This window comes from Ixodes scapularis, unplaced genomic scaffold, assembly GCF_016920785.2.
Source record: "Ixodes scapularis isolate PalLabHiFi unplaced genomic scaffold, ASM1692078v2 PGA_scaffold0__279_contigs__length_252992795, whole genome shotgun sequence".
Lineage (NCBI taxonomy): Eukaryota > Metazoa > Arthropoda > Arachnida > Ixodida > Ixodidae > Ixodes > Ixodes scapularis.
In genome coordinates this window covers 152,438,455-152,448,745 of record NW_024609835.1, presented here as the reverse complement: position 1 = coordinate 152,448,745, position 10,291 = coordinate 152,438,455, and positions in this window count along the sequence as shown.

Sequence of the window (10,291 nt, the reverse complement as noted above, 5' to 3'; positions counted from 1 at the left end):
TAGGAGCGCAACCGGGACATTTTCTCCCGTGAATGACGATCGGGTGCTTGGACTCCGAAGCAGCTCTTTCGGGGTTCATTTGATGTTCTCGGAGTCGGTCGTTGAGGCATCGCCCCGTTTGCCCGATGTACCTCGTCCCGCAGGACAGGGGGATCGCGTACACTTCCTTCGCTTCCTCTCCTTCCGCCAAGATTTCTCTTTCTGGTACTCCCACGGAGCGGGCGGGTTTCGAGGTTGAAGCCGAAAATAAAGTTCGCTCTTTCCACTTTTTTTTGCGTTTCCTCCTCTCCTGCCCTCCTTTCCTCCCTTCACCGCCCTCCCCCGAGGGGCCAACGCGGAGAATGGATTAGGAGACGCCTCCGTTAATCCGGCATAACCCGCCGTAGAGGGGGCGTGCTGCTTGACTAAAGATTATCTCGCTGCACAAAAAAAATAAAAATAAAAAAAAAGATATAAATAAATAAATAAAAAATAAAAAGGAAAAAACGACGCGGGCAGCGATTTAATGCGCTTTGCCGGATGCGTAACGCTTCGCCCGCCTTAAACAAGCTGGTATGCATTGGACTAACATTTTTCGAAGCGCGGCAGGTTTAGTGTAGGTCCTATCATAATGGTCCTGCAAGGCTTCCCTGTCCGCCACAAGCTAGCCAATAATTCAAGGACATAACGACGGCAGCGTATTCAAACAGTGTAAAATAAAATGTATATAATATTTATAAGAACACCATCGTCTTCACTGCTTGGCTTTCAAATTTTTAGCGCCGCAAATAATCGTAATCAAAATATTTTTATAATTGAAGACCCCTCGTCGTGCATCGAACCCAAAATTACGCTTACGTGAAACATGATTCGGCGCGGGAGCAACTCGAGTCACCGTAATTTTTTTTTTTTTTTAACGTGGATTTTGTTTTTTAATCTAACTGAGGTACCACTGGCAGAACACGAATCGCATACTTGGAAGGATCTGAAAACTCATATAGCTGGTTGAGTGAATGCAATACTATCGCATTCGTTGAAGCTCGATTTGTTGATTCGAACTTCAACGAAACACACGCACCCATTCTCCCTATTTCTGTTTACCCAGTCATAGTCGTTCCCTCACGATGCAATACGAGTACAAGTAACGGCAGTTTATGCAATGTTGACGATACACAGCCGTGATCGCACGGTTTTTAGAAGCGCTATAGAACGAGCACAAGCGTCTAATTTCGGTACTCTGATTGATTTCTGTCTTCCCGCCGTGACACCACACGACAAAAGCGATTTCGTTCCGTCTGTGAAACTAGGAACAAAGAAATCAAGATATAATCCCGTAATAAAACAACGCGAAATGGATCTCTGCAGCCCATACCCAACCGTTCGCGAGGTGACTGGGCAAAAGCAAATATTACCTCAGTGCCTTTACCCTCTGCGCACCGCCAGAGAGAGTCATACAAACTCCTTTGCGCTATTATCAACACGATTGCGTTTGCAAGCCGGTAGGATTCGTCCCTTCTGACTTTCATAACTCTCTATGAAACCAGAAAGGTAGATACTTTTCTCCATTGGGTTGGTTTGCCCGGGGCCTCCAGTTATTTACGGCCAAAATCACACTAGAGGCGCTTCAGCAATGTTCACTCTGGTCGACACACGTGCTCCTTAAAAATGCCTGTCGTCAACCCTTTTCCAAAAGATACTTGAAGAGCCAATCTTAGAGACCGACGGATAACGAGGCCTTAGACCTCAAAGAAATTATCACACAAATTTGGCGTCGTCATTCCCAAACTGGTTGCCGGACGAAATCCAGGGTTGGTAATAGTAACATAAGATACGTACGGCAGAATTCCCTGCCATAAATAAAACGATTTGGCTAACGCCAATGTAACGCGAAATAGGTGCATAGTGTTTTTCGATAAGAAGCGTAAACCGAAAAAAAGGAAAAGAAAGAAAGAAAGAAAGAAAGAAAGAAAGAAAGAAAGAAAGAAAGAAAGAAAGAAAGAAAGAAAGAAAGAAAGAAAGAAAGGAAGACTGAAGAAAAGGAGAAATTAGAAAAAAAACCTCTGGTGACTTGGCCAAAAAAAAATTCAGTTCATGTGATTTTTCTTGTCATGTGACCAAACAAAAAAAAAAACGAAAAAAAAAATAACACGAGAAAAAAAACCACCCGCTGCCCGGTTTCGAAGCTAGGCCCTCTTGATCGTGAAACTAGCGCGCTATCCGTTGCGCCAACATAACTTTTTTTTTCTTTCTTTATTGTAAGTTACGCCAACATAACTCTGCCTGTAATGCTCACGCATTCCCACATCATAGGCGAAAGCTTAGGTGCCTTCGCAGTTTTTCATGCATGTGTTATTTTTATTTGTGGCAAGAGTTCACGTCCAGAATGCTTTTAGAGTTTTCGACCAAAACGAGTTTTCTTCTTCCGAGTCACCTTCTAGAACCAGTAGACCGCACTGGGTCGTCCGGCTAATCAAGCCGCTATTTTCAAATTCTCTGGCGTGCCCGTCCTCGGATCCGAGGTCGCCGTTTGACAAGCTTAACTTTCTTCCACCTTTTAGCCGGAACCCCACGGCAGCTTTGTTCCGTCCCCACTCCCTCTCGAGAGGATGGCTCGCCCCGGGGCTAATCCCATTCTCTAAACATATTTTCATCCAACGCTTGACCTTTCCCTCCCCGTCCCCCAGCTTCGGGACAGAAGGTTCTTCTCTGCAGAACGTCCCGTTTGTACAGCGGCTTTAAAGTTCAGAGATTGTCCTGTCTTTATCGTCCCTTTTGTGTCTCCACTTTTTAATGTTTAAAAAGTATCAACACGCTAAAATAGTACAATTTCCGGGATTTCATTTTCATCCCCCAAGTGTGATGCGGGAACCGCGCCATAGAGCCACGGTCGTTTCCGCACTTTGTTATCGCTAGGATTTGACAGTGCTCAATCACGATGCAAGACACGCACAGAGCCACGCTCGCTTTTGCAATGCGCCGCCTAAAGGGGTGTCCAAACAGGACACGACTCCGACAAATCGTGAAAATTGAAGCGGGCTTGAAGCGGGCGCGTCCGCTTCAATTTTCACGATTTGTAGGAGTCGTGCGTTTTGTAGTGTCCTGTTTGGACACCCCTCAATAATGATATATCTTGTTGAGACGTGCGCACAGCACTTTCTGTAAAGGCGGATTCACACCGGGGATAGCAGTCGCGCGATCCAACTAAATCGCATCGCAAAAAAAAAAAAAAAAAAAAAGTAATTAGTTGGTCAATTTGGCGTGAGCGATGAGCGAGTCCAATGCCTTCGTTGGCGAGTCGCGTCTCAAAAACTCTCGCTCCGAACGCCGTTGGTTGGCTCGGCCTCTCCGCGACTAGAGTGCATCGCAAAACGTCGGGTCAGCAAGCGACTGCTCACAACCCGTCACTTTTTGCCCGTGATGGTCGCTTTTGCGATGAAAGTTATGGCGCGACTAGATCGCGTCGCCGGTGTGAACGCGCCATAATGTCGAACCAGTCTCACGGCGCGTCCCAATATTGGCTTGTGTACCTACGCGCGAGTAAAACATCTGGCACAATTTGCGTTTGCAAAGCCTGCTCCAGCCGCGTCAAAACATTCAGCCAACCTTTGGACTGCAGAAATCAAGAGACAACCAAAATAAGATAAAGTTGCCAGCCGAATAAAACTTGATTTCTATTGAATTAAGATGAAGACCACCCGCGTACATCAAATACCTCATCAGCCGAACTCCAAGGCAGTAAGCCTAGTTCTGGCACTTGTTTGGCACCTTTGGCCCGTCGCTGCCAGATCACAGCCAAACTATCGGGAAGCGAAGCCTAACTTGGGCACTCGCTTGGCGACTTGGGCCCAAAGATGCCAGATCTCAACCGAACTACAAGGTAGTAAGCCTAACTCTGGCACATCTGTGGCGATTTTGGCCCGAATGTGCTAGGTGACAGCCGAACTGTCAAAAAGTGAAGCCTAACTTTGGCATTAGTTTGGCGATTTTGGCCCGAAAATGCCAAAGCTCTGCCGAACTACAAGATAGTAAGCCTAACTCTGGCACATCTGTGGCGATTTTGGCCCGAATGTGCCTGGTGATAGCCGAACTGTCAAAAAGTGAAGCCTAACTTTGGCATTAGTTTGGCGATTTTGGCCCAAAAATGCCAAAGCTCTGCCGAACTACAAGGTAGTAAGCCTAACTCTGGCACATCTGTGGCGATTTTGGCCCGAATGTGCCAGGTAATAGCCGAACTATCAAAAAGTGAAGCCTAACTTTGGCATTAGTTTGGCGATTTTGGCCCAAAAATGCCAAAGATCTGCCGAACTAACGGGCAGTAAGCCTAAATCTGGCATTTGTTAGGCGATTTAGGCCCGAAGATGCCAGATAATAACCGAACTACCCGGCAGCGAAGCCTAAGTTTGGCACTTGTTTGGCGAATTAGGGCCAAGATACCCAGACTGTTGCCAAAAGAGGTCAGGTTTGGCACTACTTTGGCTTCTTCGGGCTTTTTAATGCCCTAAACTGCCAGACGCAAGCCAAGTTTTGGCCCAGAACTCGGTGCTGCCTGGGAGGCGTAGTAAAAACTTGTCAAATAAAAAATCGGTAGATATAGGCCTTTTCTGAGATACAATATCACGCCTGGAGATCAGCGGGACCTATAAATTGATTAACTAATCAATATAAAAAAACATAAATCGAAATTATTTTAATTGACGCGCAGCTCTACTCCACTCTAGTGACAGTAAGTGGTCATTTAGTTAATATATATATATATATATATGTGTGTGTGTGTGTGTGTGTAAGCAATCCGTGTGTGCAAATCTATAGCGCATAAATGTACTTTTGTAAACCAGCAACACTCTCCATTCGTTGTTTATTTTTCAGTTACTACAAGACGTTGAACTGCCGTTCGGCAAAGACATCCGGAGGACATGAGAGCCAAGATGGAGGCATTTGCAGCTTCTACACTGGTGTTGCTCTAAGGAAAAAAACGTCACTCTGAACCTCTGCTTGAAGGTATACTTTAGTCGGTGGTTTTGTAATCTATCACAAGCTTCAGACTGCGACGGCGCAGAGGTTTACCTTCGTCCACCATAAATATGCTGGGTTAACTTACTCCTCATTACGAACTGATGACCGCTTATCGGCGCCATTTGTTTAAAACAGGGTTAACTTATACTCGGAAACAACTTTCTGTGACCTTTCTGAAGTGAAAAGTGCGTGTGCATAGCCTTGATTGGCGCTCAAGATGCGTGGGCGTTTTTAACTCCGACTACATTGCCAAAAAAAGTTGCCCAAGTCACCCACGAGTATAGTGCATTGTCACAGATGGTAATTCAAGCTTGTCAGGGTTATATCTCCAATATGCGAGCCAGTAATATAAAACTAATCCTTGCTTTATTTTCTGAAAATAATTTAAAGGAAATATAAGCGAATAAAGTCAATGACAGGTTAAGAAAAATCTGAAAGAAGAAAGCCGACAGACGCTTGGAATAGAGATAAGGTTTCTCCTCTCCCCTACAAGCTTCTGTCCGCTTCCTCCTCTCCAGCTCGTAGATTTTTTCTAACCTGTTACTGACTATATGGCAAGAAGGATGTAATATGGGTAGAACTAACGTTTCTTGAAACGTGCTTAAAATTCCTGTGCATCTACTTTCCCGCAGAACGCTCGAGAAGCCAATCACACCAATTCATGAAGAGAGCTCGGCGAATAAAAAGGCCAAAGCATGTTTAGACAAATGAATGAAGCGAGAGATGTCACTGAGTATGACGTTCCACGTGCTGGCTTCATGCTCAGTGTCACGTTAAAGACTTCATTTTTAAGTCGCAACATATTTTCAGCTGGTCGCACCCTCTAGATCGCACTTATTGACCCACTAGATGTTTTAAAGGAAATCACATCTCCGGGTATGTTTTAGAGCGTAAGGCTAAACGACAAATAAAATGCTTAGTGAAACCTATATAATTATAATTGATCTAAAAGCGTCGCGAATGAGGAACTCGCAGCATAATTATACAGAGGAAAATGCATGTGTTTATATTCTTGCTTTCTTGTTGTAGGAAGTCCGGACACTGATGCCACTGATCCATCTCCAGGAAAACAAATTTGACATCTTTTTGAACGGTGTCCTGACAGTGAGCGGCATGAGAACGACAGTAGAAGCTGTGTGCATGTTGCTGGCAGTGATAACCGTCTCGTCTTAAAACTGTTTCAAATTTTGTTAGTTTTCTTACTGCGAGCAGTAGAATAAATTTTTGCGACCCCAATAAAGTATATGAATGGACATGATCTTTACTTTTCTGCCTGTCACTTAGTTAATTACGAACAGGAATGAAGTGTCTTGACGCTGGCCAGACTGATCCCAGGCAGCACACCATTGTTGGACCCCCGTTGGCACAATGTTGGCAAAAAATGGTTCCAATATTGGTCTGACGTTGGCATTTTTGAAAAACGCTACCCGATCCAATGGTGGTCCAACATTGATGCCAATGTTGGACCACTGGTTTGCCAACGTTCTAGCACACGTTGGACCAACGTGGTTTCCGCTTTTTCATCCAATATTGGCATAGAAATTTCACCGTTGGCTGAACCAACATTGGCATCCAACGCCTTACACACTGGCTCTTCCAACATTGGCTTAAATATCGGCTATTCTAATATTGGCATCCAGTTTAATACACTGGCAAATTTTTGCATCTATTGTCGATGACCTTATTAGATGCTATTTTTCAGCCAGTGTTCTAACCAGTGTCACAAAAACAGTGCAGAGAACCAAGCAAGTATCTTTCCCTTTTTCCTGAAGCACCGTTTTCTTTCTTATACTAAAATCTAATAAATGCGGCAATTTGACCATATTTGGGCACATTAGAAATCATTAAAGCATGCAAATGAATTGTTCATAACGTTTGACAGTTCATAATTTATTTAGATCGAATAAATATATTTATAACATTGTGCAACCACGGGGGCCTGGACAGACTCGGTGGCAGGGTCGGTGGCAGGCTCGGTAGTGGACAGGGCAGAGCGCTGGGCAAGGAAGGGGATACCACACAGGGGCATGACCACAGGATTCTGAAAGAGACAGAAGCGGGGGTTGGATTCAGTTGAAGGGTTTCAGAGGCTCTCAGTTCACTTGCGCCTGTCAATAATTAATATCAAAATAAAAGAGAGCTTCATTAGTAATCGCTGGCCTTTAATTAAATTTTCGATTAATCGGTTCAGTTGCTCTTCAAGTATAAAATCTCGGAAAAGCCTACCGACTTTTTTATGTTTACTTTTCTATATGATAAACTTTATTTTCCAGTGAACTATTTTTCATTATTTAGTATATAAAAAACTTAGTAATGCCTTCTAAAATAAATAGATGCGCAGGAAAGACACCGGGGCCAGCTTGCTGAAATCACTGTCTCAGCTCAGACCGGGTGAAAGAAAGCACTGTAAAGGCTGGAACGCGCGAGCGTCTTGAGTCAAGGTTTGAGTCCCGTTCAGCTCGTACGCTGGCTTTGACAGTGCTTTCTCTTCCCCCGTCTCGGCTGAGACGCGGTTTCTAGCAAGACGGCCCAGGAGCTTGCTATTGTTTCGTTCGTCCGACTTGTCCTTACTCAAAGCTCGATCGATCTAGATTCAGATATTTAGAGTGATTTAAAAAAAAATATTCGAATAGTACGAAGGTTATTTTATCAATTGCTTAGCTCTAATCTTGCAACATCATGGCGTCCCTTAACCTTTCATCTTAAGAATTATAATCTCGCCATCTAAGTTCACACCGATATTTCTACACGTAAGAACATGACAGTTCAACAAATTTTTATGCTTGAATCATTCAAGAATTCAAAAAAAAAAAATCACACATATAAAATAGCTTGCCGTGTAAAGACAATTAGTGGCAACTACACTCGCAGAGCGCGGTGACATAGCTGACACTCAACTTGCACCCAACAAGCCGAACCTTGTCAAATAAGCACTACTCAACGCTTTGTAGTATTCGGCTTTGGACATACCTGGAGGACTTTTTACTGCAGCACACATCAGCCGCCAAAATGACAGCCGTATTTTAACAAGAAAAATGAAATAAAAAAAACTTCGAGCACAGAAATAACCAATCAGAACGCCTCTCGCGGTCTATTAGAATAAAAAGCACTACAAATAGCGCTGTACAGGGCCTTTCGGGCCGATCGCTGTGGATTCCGCGTTGAACTCGTCGGAGATCCCTGGCACAGAGTCCGACACGGTTCAAACTCATCGGAAAGTGACAGAACGTACATTGCGTAGCAAGAATACCCATCCCCAATGGTCAAGAGGACCTCTCCTTGTCACTCACATGGAAGAGAAAGCAGTCCGTCGTGTCTTCGGTCCGTCGAAGCTAGTGGTCACATGTATGCCCACAACAAATGAAGATCACCGGTATGTAGGCGCTGCCGAAAGAATATCCATGGGTCTTGGCAATCCGCATGTTGAAGATCGCACTTGGCACTAAGACGAAATGCGCTGCTGGTGATCGGAACTCTAGAACCACCGTTCTTGCCCATGGATGGCGGAGATGCCGAACCGCTTCGCCCGATAAAAGCAGTCTGCTAAGCAAACAAATGCACTCGGACAACCTGGAAACGGACCCACGGTGTCCTGGTATCAGCATGATTATCTTGCCATTCTTGTTCCTTAGAAAAAAAAAACTATTTCTGCCACAAAAAAAAAAAAAAAAAAAATGCATGATTTGCGAAGCGCACCTGCCCACTTGCAGTTCGCGGATGCGCGTGTTGGAAATTGAGGAGACCGTCCCCACCGCCTTCCAGTCGTTGCCTTATCGTGTGGCCTTGGTGCTCGCGATCCCACTTTCTGTGTGCTTGTGTGCTTGTGTGTGCGTGTGTTTCGCGGTCTGGACTCCATCACCCCTAAGCTGAGAGTGCAGAGGAAGCTAAAAAGCTCGGTGAACCAATCTCAGGTTTATATTTATTCACGTGGTCACACTCTCTCCCGTAACCACGCGCAGAGAGCGGTGCAGGTGATGACTGGTCCGGCCGGCGCGTAGCTTCCCCGGCACTGTCAGCTTAGGAATGCGCAGTGTCCTCCTCCCTCCAGGTCGTCGAGTCCTCTTCACCCACAAAGGAGAGATTAGTGACGGCGTGGGGAAAATGGGAGGGGAAGCCGTTCAGGGACGTTAGTTCCGAGGCCGTCGGCGCGACCCCTCCCCTGCATACTTCTCTCTCCAATTCTTTCGTTTCTCTCTGCTGGTATTTGCTATCCGGGTTTCCAAAAACCAATGTAGAAGAGATTGCTTAGACATGATAAACTCTACAGCAAGTGGACGGAGAAGGACTGACAGACACGAAGCTCTGAAATCAGCTCGAAGCCTAATGTCAATATTAAAAAGAGACAGTGATAAATCAAATGCGGAAAAAAGGGGCTAGACTTCACATCAAACCAACATTGTCGTCTGCTATCAGTGCCTTGGCGCCATGTAGGTGGCATTAGGGCTTTTATTGTAGCACCAGTAGTGCCGTAAAGTCATAGAGCCGTCATTGTACAACCACATTTCAGAATAGTGTCCTGTTCCAATCAATCGCAAATAAGTTCTTCATCTGACACGAGGTGCAGCCCACGAGCCCGTAGTTAGAGTACGAAGCTTTTTTGTCGAGATCATAAAGTCAACATAATAATCTATTATGGTGACTATAACGCGCACATCGATTCTTCTTCTTTTTTTCTCCCAGTGGGCGGTCCTGATGAGCCCATATCGCTCGCGACTCCTTAGTATGCACAGTAAAGGAGCAAAACATCGCCATTAAGTTGTGTACGTTGTTATTGTTTTGTTTACTTCGCAGAAAAGCACCTCAATCGCGCTTTGAAAAAAGAACATTAAATTGACAATCGCTCGAGCAATTTCAACTTGTTGAGGTAAAACGAAATTTGCCAAAACCAGCCTATTTCAACATGCTTACACTATTAAGCCAATGGTGTTGTGAGACTAACACACTTTAACCATTATATGCCACTGTGTTTTTGAAATGACGATGAGCGAATGGTACTAACAAGACAACAGTCACCATTATAAGCTCGTGTTTATCCAACATTGGCAAGCCAATGCTGCAGGCAAGCCAACAGTGTCCATTTTCAGTCCCCATCAAATATTGGAATGCCCACGGCACGGACAGGCCAACGTTGACCATTTTATTCCAGTGTTTATCTAATGTTAGCAAGCCAAGGGTACTCAAAGGGCAACATTGTCCGGTTTACGCCAGTATTCATCGAATATTCGGAATCCAATGGAACTGACAGGCCAAGATTGCCCATTTTATACCAGTGTTCATCCAATATTCGCGAGCCAATGGA